General features: G+C 35.4%; 1 long non-coding RNA gene across 1 annotated transcript; it reads left to right on the top strand.

Annotated features, from left to right (window-relative positions):
* The first annotated feature begins 1,652 nt into the window (after positions 1-1,652).
* On the top strand, positions 1,653-3,937 carry LOC147483656 (uncharacterized). Its single transcript, XR_015206336.1, has 4 exons — positions 1,653-1,973; positions 2,068-2,205; positions 2,888-3,017; positions 3,816-3,937. It is a non-coding gene; the product is annotated as an uncharacterized LOC147483656 (long non-coding RNA).
* The last annotated feature ends 10,399 nt before the right edge of the window (positions 3,938-14,336 follow it).

Below are 14,336 nucleotides of genomic sequence, written 5' to 3'. Positions count from 1 at the left end.
GTGGGTATGAATGGGAAGGCAACACCGCGTACATGTCAATATAAGTGGATTTGGGTTTTTGCCCTGAATTGACATAAAACTCCTTTGTCTGTGTGTTGTAATTGAAGGGTATAAATAGAAACAAAATATTAAATGACGAAATAGTCCTTTTTAAAGACATTGAATAATATTTTTTTGTATTTAATCAGGGGTATTAGGTGGTAGAAAAAAGGCTGGTCTAATTTAAAAGGCCAGGTTAATTATGGTGTATTTTACTAATAGAGATAATGTATTTTTTTATGTTTAATCATGAGTCCGCTTATTGTAATTAATAAGGTTTGGGCTTTTCTGTATGCAGAATCAAATATGAAATTTCCTTTTAGGTTTTGTAATAATAGATGGGTGTACCTTATGTGTGTGAAACAAATAGGACGTCTTAAGGTTTTTGGTTAACTAGATGGCTGTAGGCATATGCGCTAACCTGTGTACATGTCAATATTTTAAAGGGGCATCGAGCCAGCCTATCTTTAAACTTGAAACTATTAATTGCGTGATTAAATGGTGTAATTCAGTTTTTATTTTTATTTTTCTATTTTTAGATGCATGTCTATGAATTAGTTATTTGATACCATTGCTTAATTAACTACACAATTTACAGTCTATTTCTTTTTGACCCTATAAGGCTTGCTTATTCATTTTTTATTGCTTGAGGTCTGTGATTTTTTTTTGGAGGCACTGCGAAGTTTGGTTCACCTTAAAACAACACAAAGTTTAAGTGGGTGAGAGTTGACTATTTGACACTTCACAATTTGAGCTCTACGGGTTTGCTACTCCTTTTGTTTCCAAGGTGTGGTAGGTACCTAATAGGTGATACATGTACTTTTTTCCTCTTGCAGTGACCAGAGTTATATCATTCTTTGCATGAGAAAGTGCACTGTATAGGTTGCTGCCATCGACTTCACTTTACTTGGTACATTCATATGAATTTTATTTTAGTTTCCCATTTACATTGTCTGACTTCCCATTATATATTGTTTTATTCTCATGTAGGCTGAGTATCATCTTTATTACAATGTTTTTATATCTTATTCGTATTTAAAAAAGAAAATAGCTTTAATCTCAATTAGTAGCATCTCCTATAATGATCCTGGCCTCTTAAATTCATCCATGTATTTTTCTTACGCATAATGCCCATGAATGAATACTTAAATTAAAACACTTATATAATATTTATATAATATTTAGAAGGGCTGCTTCGTATTTCTTGCCCTCTACAAATTTAATGTACTCATTTTGTCCTTAAATTGAAGTATTCTCTAACTGTTTTGAATGGGAGTAATCCGTCATTCTGTGTGGGTCATACATTAAAAATCCAAATCCACGCCATTCTTTTCCAACTATACCCACCATAAATATCATTTAATTATTAGGGCGTTAGGAATATGAAAGGACTAGAGAGAGTATGGAAGGATGGAAAAAGATAAGGCTAGAGAGATAATACGAAGGGAAGGAAGTTGTTATTTTCTTCACTTCTTCTTGCTTGCTTTATCCCCAAATTTCTTCATTGCTCGATTATTGGAAAAAAAAAACTCTCAATTGCACCGGTTTGATTTTTAGAATTGCTTTTCAGGAAGACCTGCTCCCCGGCGTGCTTCTACCCCAGGTATAATTACGCATTTGGCACCATGCATTTTAGTTACTAAGAGTATTTCATGAACTTCCGACTATTGCAGATTGTGTCTAATCTGAGGCCATTGTCTCCTGTTTTGAAAATTAACGTGTATTCTCCTTTTTATCATAAATTAAAAATGGGATCATGTTTGTTTGGGGTTTTGCTGCTTGGTTGGGTATATATGGTTCCTTCTCTTCCCCTGTCTCCCATTATGTTGTGATTCCGCTCTAAACATTTTGTGTCCTTTTAGTGAACACCACATACATGAATCGAGCTTGGGGGTTTTCGGAAAAAGTAGAGTTGCTATCACTCTCAAATTCAGGTAACTTCGTCTTTTAATTGTTCGATTGCTATGTCAGAGGTTTGTCTCCTATTTTGGACTTGTCATTTTTTTTTTCTTTTTTGAATTGCTTCAGAATGCTGAAGAAGCGGATTTTTCTGCTAATGATTTTACTACAGCTGGATTAAAAGCCTTTGATGGTGTTCTTCAATCAAATATTGTATTGAAGACTCTCAATCTTTCTGAGAATCGCATCGGAAATGAAGGAACTAAGGTAAGATGAAGGCCGTGCGTAAATATTGTACTTGGAACAAATGCATAGAACCATATCAACAAGTTTTCATATGTTGCCCTTCTCCATATGTGTGTGTGGAGTGCCAATGCAATGGTGATACTAATGTTGGACAGTACAGTTGGAAGGCTTAAACCAAGAGTAATGTGCCAATATAGTCAAAAAAGGAACACTACTTCCACATGATTAGTGGGGTTGAGGAGTATTTGGCTGTTTTAACATGGTTAGTGGGGTTGAGGAGTATTTGGTTGTTTTAGTATGTCATTTTCAGTTGAATCTACAAAATGAATCTTTATGGTCTTGATTTTGTAACATCCTTCAGTTCCAACCTTTAAGCACCATAAATGACCTTGGTGGTTTTATTAATTTTGTTTGCTGAACTATTTGTGATCTTCCTTCTTCTGTACCTCAGATGTCTTGATGTGTCTTATATAATTCTGTAATTGAATGTTCATTCCTTCCTGTTTGCAGTGTCTATTTGCTTACGGTCCTCCCTTAAGGGGTTTTTCAAAACGTTGGATGCTTCAAAACTTGGCTCCGTGTTACTTGCTCTATTTATTTGTTTGGTTGCAAGCATTTGGTCGCTTACTTTTTTTTATTGTTCCTTTAGATGTAAGGTTGTCACAGTTGTTTTTAATTGTTCAGCCTTTTTAATTTTTTGCAGCGCTGTTTCTAAAGTTGAGTTTTTTGAATCTTGACGAAGACTACTGAAAAGGCAAGGAAAGATTGGTCACTGAAAGAGGGGCCTGACGGTTTCCAGGTAGTTAGTTGGAGAGGAAATATCTCAGTGGCAGGTACTCTTTCTATCTTGCCTTTAGCAACCAAATTTTATAATATTTGATAGCATTTGTTGCAATTCCATAATGCAACTGAATAGATACATGGTATAATTTTCGGAATGAATTATATATGTGTACACATGTTGAGTTTAGGTTACAAGCAGGTGAATGGTTTTGAGTTTCAGACGTAAACTGCAAATTTTGTTTTCATATACATACATGTAAGGCTAACTTATTGAAGTAGGCGGAAGAGCTTTATTTTTAAGGCAGAGCTATGACTGAAGATATCAATCATGCAAGAAACGTAATATATACATTGGAATTACTACGCATTCATGGTGGTTGTAATGGCATTTCCAAAATGATGAAAATTGAACTTTCACATATGAACCTGTAGGGGGAGTGGGAGTTGCCAATTACAAATGATACTATAGATTATGAGTCGTCTTTGTCATGTCTTCAAGATATTTTCCAATGTTCAAGGCTCTTGGGTCTTAAAAGCCTAAATATAGACCGATTAATCTCGGTTAGGCGCATTAGTGAATCATTGGTAATCTCAATTGATGGTGATGGTTGGCGTACATAGAATAGTGATTGCATTAATTTTTACAAACTTATAATTCTGAAAATTATAGGATGAGAAAGAAGCTAAAAGAAATACTTTATCAGCTCTTCGTTCGCTACAAAATCAACGATGTGATTGTTGGGATGGAAAATTAGGCATATAAGTTCTCATGCATATATTAATTATCAAGTGATGGTAACATTATAATATATTACTATAATAACCAAATGTTATTTGTGCTTTTGTAGTGTTTATTTATGCAAGATTTCCCAACTCACCAGTTGGATCTCATAAGAGATGGAGATAAAAGAGGCAAATAGGATACTACTATCTTCTTCATCAGTCCTCTCTTAATGGTAATTTTTTCCCCTTTTATTCTTTATTTGTTTGTTTGTTTATCTTCTTTTTATCAAGTTGTTGTGCGTAAGTAAATAAGTTTTTTCATATTTAGCTACAATTGCATATTGTTTTAGCTCTAAAACCCTTTGCAAATGAAGATTGACTTTGTCGAGTGACATTGCCAATAACTTAGTCTCATTTTCCTCCTCTCTAACACGGAGTTTTTTTTGCTTCAAAAATAACTTTTTTTGTTTCTTCTCTTGCTTCAATTTCAGCATACTTTGAAATTGCCCATTTAGAATCTCTTCTTTATTTCTTCAACTTTCTTTAAAAGCTTCAAGAAATTTATTCATATTTTTAGCAGTGGATGCAACATTACCCTCGACAGTAGAAGTAACTTTTTTGTTCTTCTCAATTTTTTTGCTTTGCTTCCTACCGACCGACCTCTCCAAAAAACCTTCGGTACTGCTAGGATCGTATTCCGAGTACAGTAAAAGTGAAAGGGTAGAGTAAGCTGTTGAAGGGGTTGGAGTTGAGGGTGAAGAATTGAAACCTTCAACATCTCCGGATCTTGCTTTCTTCTTTGGTCTTGGAGCAAGCGTTTCGTTGCGTAACTGAGTTCTTTACCACTTTGCCATATTTTTTACTAGATTATAACAATCTTGCCATCTCCATGGTTTCCCAGTAGTAGCCGCATAAGTTGCTGCCGCGTCTGAAAGCTACGTTTATTAAAAAAAAAAAAAAAAAAAAAAAAAAACAATATCAAGTAGTATATAAAACGAAATATAAATTAAATGAAATATAAACGAATCTTACAATGTCTTCACGTCCCTACCCGCTTGGAGGTTGTTCTTCAAGCTTTTTTAATATAACATGATATTTGTTGAAGAACGGTAAAATAATCGCCCAACATTGTGAGACTCCCTTCCACTTACGGTTGCGGTCAAAATCTTGAATTTGATTTATTCTAGTCATAATTCGTTCCCAATAAACTTGTCCCGATTGATCATTCCCTACTATAGGATCTTCTCCAATCTCAATCCACGCTCTAGTAAGAGCAATATTTTCTTCATTTGTCCAACTTGGACCCCTTTCCTTGTCATGGTTGTGACATTGAGAGTGTTGTGTGTGAAATAGTTGTGAAATGGTTGAGAGTGTTGTGTGTGAAAATGAAGAAGGAGATGAGTGTAAATATATGGATGTAGAAATCCGGCCGTTTTTTTCCCGTTGGAGCACGCGACGTTGACATTAGTATTGGCGCGCCACAATACTACTGGCGCGCGTGGTGCTGGTCAAACTCAGAAGAAAAAAAAAGTGGGACGACATTTGCAATGGAGCGCGATATTACCAATGTCGTTCTGCATCCGCATCCAAATTACCAAATTTGCGAACAATAATGCGAACAAGTAGGTGATGTGACCGGATTTGAGGCCTGACATTCCGAGATATTCCGAACTTTTCCTTCAAATATAAAGAAAAATGCAGGTTATACTACCACCTAGGTCCGGACTTAAAAAGTTTCATTCAACAATATCCAACTGCTTCTTCCAAAGGTACTTAGACTACAATTATCTTCTCATGCCATACCGAATTATTACATATTCTTGTAGAATGTATGTAATCTTAGTTAAGGTGGCTAATGTGTGATTTTTTGAGAATTGTTACCATAGACATGGGTTGAACACTTGTCAGCACCTAGGGAGAGGGTCCAGGGTTGGGATAAGAAACGGTTTGCTGTTCTAGTTTGAAGAATGAATTTAGGACTCGAGATCGATCTCTACAACCGGGTACAGAGATCATCTCTGTAACCGTGTTATCTCGCCGTTGATCCGAATTCGAGATGTGTGTGTGTGCGCCGAGATACGAGATGTGTGTGTGTGGTACAGAGACAGAGATCAATCTCTATACCCGGTTATAGAGGAACCGAACTCATGAATTTATGTGATGAAAAGAAGACTAGTACATCAAGAGGAGTATTGGCTTTAAATCAAACACCGTAACTCTGAGGTTATCCAGGGCCGGCTCTGAATTCCAATGGGCCCTATGCAAGCTCTTTACAAATGGATTTTTTTGTTTATTGGAATGGGCATTTGTAATGGATTTATGTTGTTTTTTCTAAACTATAGTGGCATTTTCTTAGTAGAAGGGGGCCCTGATTTTTGTTTATCTTTGGGGGCCCTATGCAAGGCCTTAGGCAATATTGGCCTAGGGGTGGCCCTGAGGTTATCCACGTTGGACGCATTTTCAAACTAGTGCAAAAACTTAATGCAGACACAGAATGAGCGTGTTAATATGTTAACATATTTTGTGAAAATATATGTAAAACTTAATTAAAATAATTTGTTAGGAAATTAAAACGGGTTAGCGACGAAAACAAGAATCACGATTTGTTAGAAAATTTCTAGGAATTTTTAGGATTTAGTCCTACTATTAGTTGGTAATTAGGCGTTGGTTTAGAAAATCTTAAATATTAGTCTTTAGTCCTATTTTCGGTATTTGCCCGTCAGTTCACTCAGTTGACCATGGTCAAACTCGTTTTTTTTTTATACAGACTGACGGTCAAATACCGGAATTAGGACTAAAGACTAATATTTAAGTTTTTTTGGACCAAAGTCTAATAAACCAGGTCAGGTACCGGAAGTAGAACTAAAGACTAATATTTAAGTTTTTCTGGACCAAAACCTAATAAACCAACTAGTAGAATTACCAAATCCAATATGTATAGTTATGATTGTTGAGCAAATTTTCAAAAGAGTCTGTGCGTATGCACAAGCCTACTTTATAGTATTAACTATAAAACATACAAAACTACCATAGATTTCAAGCCGGGCTATTATCGGACTAGACAAGGGTATGTCCAGACATGGCCCAATTATCATATCGCGGACTAAATATAAAGTCTAAGTCCTTATCTTATCAGTTCGGATTCAATCGGGCTTGTCACGGCTCATTGACAACCCTAGATTGGGAGTGTGGGACATTGTTTCTCCGCATTTTTTTTTCTACGCTACTAGTATATATATCTGTGACTCAGTGTAGTCATTATTACATTAGAGCATTCCCAATGCAAGCCACTCTTATTCACCTCCACGTCAGCTCTATTTTCTATCTTTTACACCGTTTTGGTGAAAAGCAAGGTGAGGCTGTCCAATGCAAATGTGACTATTATTCTCAGACGGGATGTTTGATTCCGTCTGAATGTAAAAATTGAAAAAAGACGTCGGACGGAATGTTTCATTCCATTTGAAGTTTAAAAAAAAACCGAAAAAGTCGAAAAAACACGCATTCCGTCTAAAAAATCGATTTTTTTTTAAAAAACACACGAGTCAAATAAAACATTCCGTCCGAAGTTTCCAACTCAACTACTATCTCGGTTGAATATTTCACTCTCGTTTTGACTTGGGAAAATAGTCATCTTGATATTCATATTTGCATTGGGCAAATGTTTTTGACCATTTAGAGATGAATATTGTCACATCCTCTTGATATTCATATTTACATTGGGCAAATGTTTTTTACCATTTTGAGGAGAATATTGTCACATCCTCTTGATATTCATCTGCATTGGGAATGCTATTACTACTGCAACAAGAAATGGCAAGAAAGCAGAACCGAAGTACGGAACTCATCTCAGTGCATCATTTGGTATTGGAATTGGCTTGGCCCTTCCTGATCAACTTTCTTTATATTTATTGCTATTCGTTCTCCAGAGCTACAACATATAGCCATGCACATAGTATAAAGTATCCTGATATATCGTGATATTTGGGGATATCTATCCAGATTTCAGAGAAAGATATATAAATATCACGATATGTTCAGAGATATATACGACTGCAAATATCGGTGATATTTCAACGATATTTGTGATATTTTTAGATATTTTGTGATATTTGGAGATAATTTGCGATATTTTATGTATATAACAATTTTATTTAATATTTACCATTATATTTCAAATAAATATAAATAATGTATCATGATATATTAAGAAATATCCATAATATTTGTCGATATTTTGGATATATCCACGATATTTGCATGTGAAACAATGTCAAATATCTCCAAAAAAGGGGATATATCCACAATACATATCCAGAAATTGAATATCGATAAATACTCATATCCTGATATTTTGTACTGTGGCCATGCATAAATTCCGAGGACCCCAACAGTAGCACAGATTTCAAAAAGGTCGAACGGGAAGCAAACAGCACACACTTCGATTAGGAAACTACCTAATTGTCAGTGTCTAACAAATTGAGCCGTGACAATAGAAGCCCGGTAGAGTAAATAGTTGTTTACTTTATCGGGTGTACATTTACAGATTTTCCTTTCTGAGTTCGCCAAAGGGCACCTGTTCGGATAGAAAAAGAAGGCATATAATTGGAAGTTGCCAGAAGGGACTAAGCTGGATTTATCAGAGAAGTTTGGGATTGTTTTAAAGAAAAGAATGTCATTGGTTGCCATTCCTAGCCCAAGATTGTTAAATCATAAGCTTTACAAGTAACTGTTAGCTGGTCAAGTGCGTGGTGCTGCTATGTTTTTATTTTTTTATGGTTGGGATCTTGGCTTAAGGGTCCCTCACTATGGAGACATTATCTGTATTTTCTAAGATGAAAAAAACTAAAAATACAAGGTAACACCGTAATTGAAAATTACCTGATTTAATGGTTTAATTGAACATTACAATATTAAACCTCTAATGGGTAAATTGAACGTAACCGCACTTGACCGTTGGACACAACATTTAAGTTCTTACTGATTTTAGAGAAATGCATTTAAGGATACAAATGCTCAATTTCTTTTGAATATTAACTTTTGACTCAGTAGCGAAGAATGTACATATATTCAAGTAGACTTTCGGCTATTGAATTGTTAGCTATCAATGTAGCATGCCCGGCCAACAAAATCTCAATCTCCAATTTACATCTAATTTGGAATCAAGATTTACTTAAGTATTCTTCACTTTCTTTGGTATCGACTATAGATTAGCATATCGAGTTGGGATTAGAATATCACTATACTGTCTCTTTTTAATATTTTTTTTTCAATAATTAATTGAATATTTGAATTTAATATCAATTGCACCTATGACTCTTGAAGTATTCTGATTGACATACATTGATCAAACAACCACATTGGTAGATTTATAGGTTCAGGCTATCTAACATATTTTCCACTTTCGTAATTTCGTAAATATCAACTTCTAATCATTACGTGTTATGCAGATGGAGGAACTATTGTGCATTTGTGCACAATGATTATAATTCGGCTATCGCTTAAACATATGGTATGTTTTGAGTTGATGTTCTATTCCTTGATTGTTGCGTTATATTTTGATATAGTTTATATAGGTGAGGATGATAAGAATTGTTATCTAGCAAAAATAAAACCCTTCGTCTAAACCCTTCAAAAAAAATTAGAAAAATATAAACCCTTCAAACAAAATATGGCAATGAATCATTAACTATCAATATACATATATTATTTATTTAAGTGGACTTTAGGCTTTTGAGTCATTAGCTATCTACGTAGCAAGATGGGCGGGCCAAATGGCTAGTATATCAATAAAAGTTATGCTTATGTATCTTTCGTATGAGAATCTCCCTCATATGCAGTGTGCACTATGTTATACCTTGCTTGAAAAAAAAAGTTATACCTTGCTTCATACATCAATAAAAGTAATGCTTATCTAAAAAAAAGAAAAAAGAAAAAAAACTTGTTCCGATTGCCATTATTAAAGGAGAGCTAGGTCCATGTTACACTCCTTCAGACTGTGAGACAACTGTTAAATTGTATGTTAGTGGTGATGCTAGGAGAGTTATGACATTGATAATTGAGAGAAACCAAGAAGAAGAACAATAGAGAATAATATAAATTGATTGATTGAGAGAGAGATATTGATTGATTAGGGTTAGAGTGATTGAGTTTTTTTTTGTTCTTCACCCAGAGTTACATATTTATACTAACCTAAGACATGAGAATGGAAACTACTAGATATGGATGTCCACACTTATAGAAACGTGAGACTTTACATATATGACAACTTCTAATATTGACATATTCTAATATGGAGATATGAATAGAATGACATATTCTAATACTCCCCCTCAAGCTGGAATGCAGCAAACTATGCAAATAACAGCTTGAATGACAGAAACAAAAGATAAGAATACAGCTCCCCTTTTCGTATAGAACTGCCTTTAGTTGAAGAACTCAAACAACTGTTAAGACGAGACGTTCTGGAAAGTGAAACTGTTGATGTAGACAATGACCTGAGAGATGAATAGAAAGCTCGTGCTTTACAGCCAAAGAGCTCAATAAGAGATAATAATAGTCAATAAAACACTTGAGTATCGGGCACCACTGCGGCATAAAAGAAATCAAAATCTGAAAAGCTGAACCATCAATGACAGCAGCATATGAGAAGCTCCTCAATAAGAAGGCGAAAACAGAAATCCGGTGAAACACCATAGAACTCAGAACCATGACATGAAAGGGAGTCAAACCCTTATAAACGAAAGAACTTATCAACCAACCAATAATCAGGAATTCTACCAAATCATATTAATTGAGATGAGGAGAAACTTCTGAAGAATACGAAAAACTGGACTTGATATGTTTAGGCAAGGGCGCGGGCACGCCTTGACGAAGGCTAAATAGAAGCTGGCGGCCTATAGCGAATCGATGATCAGAGAGAATAGCGCTGGGCCGCTTTGACGAAGGTTATTATTCTTGAGCTGGGCTATAGTGAGATTTCGAAACAGAGAGATTACGGAGTCTGAGAGATTGCGGAACTTGAAAAGTGAATTGAACATGATGATGAACAGTACCGGTGAACAGTATCGATGAACAGTGCCCCCGTGAACAGTACCTAATGAACAGTGCCCCATGAACAGTAATCCTAGAGCATAATAATAGAATCAACGAGAACACCACTAGATCTTGAATACTTCTTCTTGTGAGAAAGATTGAAATTTAAATTGAATACTGAAATTGAAAAAGAGTTGATTTTGATTTTTCTTGGAGATTGATTTTGAGAGATTCCTCTCCTAGCATACCCCTAACTTTGATTTGATTTGAACTTTGCTCCAATACCATGTTAAATTGTATGTTAGTGGTGATGCTAGGAGAGTTGTGACATTGATAATTGAGAGAAACCAAGAAGAAGAACAATAGAGAATAATATAAATTGATTGATTGAGAGAGAGATATTGATTGATTAGGGTTAGAGTGATTGAGTTTTTTTTTGTTCTTCACCCAGAGTTACATATTTATACTAACCTAAGACATGAGAATGGAAACTACTAAATATGGATGTCCACACTTATAGAAACGTGGGACTTTACATATACGACAACTTCTAATATTGACATATTCTAATATGGAGATATGAATAGAATGACATATTCTAATAACAACAGAGAAACAATGGCAAACCATGGTTGCATCAATGGAACTGCAAATGCTTCTAAGTTCCCTTCACCTGTGCCTGTTATTGGTTTATACAGTAGCACAGATTTCAAAAAGGTCGAACAAGAAGCAAACAGCACACACTTCGATTAGGAAACTACCTAATTGTCAGTGTCTAACAAATTGAGCCGTGACAATAGAAGCCCGGTAGAGTAAATAGTTGTTTACTTTATCGGGTGTACATTTACAGATTTTCCTTTCTGAGTTCGTCAAAGGGCACCTGTTTGGATAGAAAAAGAAGGCATATATAGTTCAGTAGTATATATATTTGAAGAACTTACAACTATTGGAGGAGATTACGGCAGAAGTTTGATTATCTAAAAAAAAAAAATCTTACGGCAGAAGTGAGATTAACACAAAATATATGCATGTGGAAATGTTGGATAAGCATAAGCTAATCCCACGTGCATTCGGTGAACATAAATCAACATTGCAACAGACGACCTATGACAGGAATTTATGTTTGTCAGCAAAATCAGAGACAACAGTTGTTGGAACGCTTGATCAATATCCAACTACAACTACTAATTAGCTTCCAAACTTGGCCACTCAATTGAAGATTTCGAAGACTCTTCCACTCATGGATCTAGTAGACCAAACATATATCCTGGTTTTACGTTCTTCCTTTCAACTTTGGAAGATTCATTTATTGAGAAAAAAGGGTTTGGAAGGCAATTTAACTAACAAATTAGGTAACCCTCACAGCATTAATAAGTTACTGATCTCAATTAAAACAGGCTTGCCAATCTCAAAAAAAAAAAAGTACTAGAAGATAATTTATGTGCAATAAACAGAGAAAGCGGAAGGAAAATTTTAGTGTCCAAATCCGTCCACTAAACCACTTATTTTCGCACTTGGTACTTCAACATGGAATCCGGTACTGACTTTTGGTAGATAATTTTTCGAGGGCGATGATCGTTATACCTATAAAACAGCTCGTTTAAAAAAAAAAACTTGCCTAGCCATAAGGGTATGTACTAATCAAACACAGTATAATGAGAAAGATGAAACTACAACACCAAACGTCTGATATGCACTAATCCAAGCCGATATTCCCATTTGGTCATTTTTGGTCTTTGGAACCAACAGGATCTGGAGATTCCTTCAAACCTGGGACAGGGCAGCCACCAGTATGATTGGGTGCCTGCAATATACAGCACTAAGATGGCTAACTTTAGGCTGCTCTTCTTGGTACCACTGATGAGATCCCAATATCTTGATCGACTCATTTCAGTGATGCAACACCTACCTCATTGAACTATGCACTGCTCTGTGTACGTTTACGTTTGTTTCCTATGAAGAAATACTACTCGAGGAGTTGAGGTTCTTCTTGTTTCAGTTCGTGCAGAAAGTTACTGGATGCGGCATTTTCAACTATGAAACCTGTTTATTCAATATCATTCAAACTAGTAGCATTGGCACAATTTTGTAACTGCTGTATACTATAGATGAGCAGATTTTTTAATATTCAATTTTTTTGAACAGAAGTATTGCTTCAGTGTCCATAGCTGAATCATACAAACGTTCAATGGTTGTAGTACTTTCCTGATTAAGGTTTTGAAAGAAGACAGATTAGCCTTGAAAACAGGCAAGCCATTTTATATCTGTTCCAAGTTCCAACTTATATTTCCTTTAATTTGTTATTCTGTGATTCTGAGTAATGATCAACCCTTAAAGGTTAAGTGGGTGCCAATTACAGAAAATTTTAATGTTGTATTGAGACCTTACAGGCTTACACACTTACACTTGTATATGCCTTGTGATAATCCAATTCGCGTATTCAATGAGAAGTTTAAATATCCAAATCCAAGTTAGGCTGTAGTCAGATCGAGCACCCTTCCTGTATCCTTGATCCTTTTATCTCGTTTATTGCAATATCCAATTACATCTAACACACAAGTTGCATTAAACATGTGGCAGTGAAGATTTTCGTATCCCTTAATGTATTTACTTTTCATTTTATTTTTCCCGAAAATATTTCTAGAATCAAGTTTCAGCATTGCTTGGACTTGATTCATTCATATCCTTCGTTTGAGATGATTTGGCCCTTATGCTACTGTTTGGATATTATGGGCGGGCTAGAAATGACAAGATATTCAGAAAGCGAAATGCAATAATAGAATCAATAGATAAAGTCCATTATTAAAGAAAAAGGAAAAAGTAATGTTTATCTAAAAAAAAGGAAAAAGACAAAAAACTTGTTCCGATTGCCATTATTAAAGGAGAGCTAGGTCCATCTTTCATTCCTTCACACTGTGAGACAACAAAGAAACAATGGCAATTCATGGTTGCATTAATGGAGCTGTAGATGGTTCTAGGTTCTCTTCACCTGTGCCTGTTATTGGTTTATACATAGCTGCAGCTTCTTTGGTGTGCATGCTATTGATGCTTTGTGATATCGTAGCTGGAATTCGTGCTAAAAAGCGATGGCTACCCTGCAAGCTATTCACGCTCAATTCTGTTTCTCTAACTCTTCTTTCCATAGCAACTAAACTCCCCGTTGATCTGACAACCTCAATGCCGAGTGCCCAGGATCAGTTTTCTAAACTCTGTGGTACTACCTTTATATGTGTCTGTATGGGTTTTCTCATGCCTTCTTTTGGAAATAACAGGAATGCTGATATTTTTTCAAATTTGATGTCATTGAGCATTTTCGTCATATCCATAGTCGTAAACATATGTATACAAATACATACTGGAGTTATTGTTCTGTTTGTCATAGAACATATCATAGTCTTGTGCTTTATGGTGCTATTGCTCTCAATGTTCTGGCAGCTTTATCCGTATACTAAAGAGAATAATAGCTTCACCACTGGGAGCTATAATAAGGTTATTAGAAAAGGGAGCATTAGCATGTTTAGTCGATTGAAGGGATGTTACTTGTGCGCTTATTGCTATGATCCACAATTTACAATAAGCATAGACATAGTGTCTGCTGGTGTTGGCACAATCTG

Source organism: Coptis chinensis, chromosome 8 (genome assembly GCF_015680905.1).
Source record: "Coptis chinensis isolate HL-2020 chromosome 8, ASM1568090v1, whole genome shotgun sequence".
Classification (NCBI taxonomy): domain Eukaryota; kingdom Viridiplantae; phylum Streptophyta; class Magnoliopsida; order Ranunculales; family Ranunculaceae; genus Coptis; species Coptis chinensis.
Note: the sequence above shows the minus strand (reverse complement) of the source record. Positions and strands in the feature narration are given on the sequence as shown.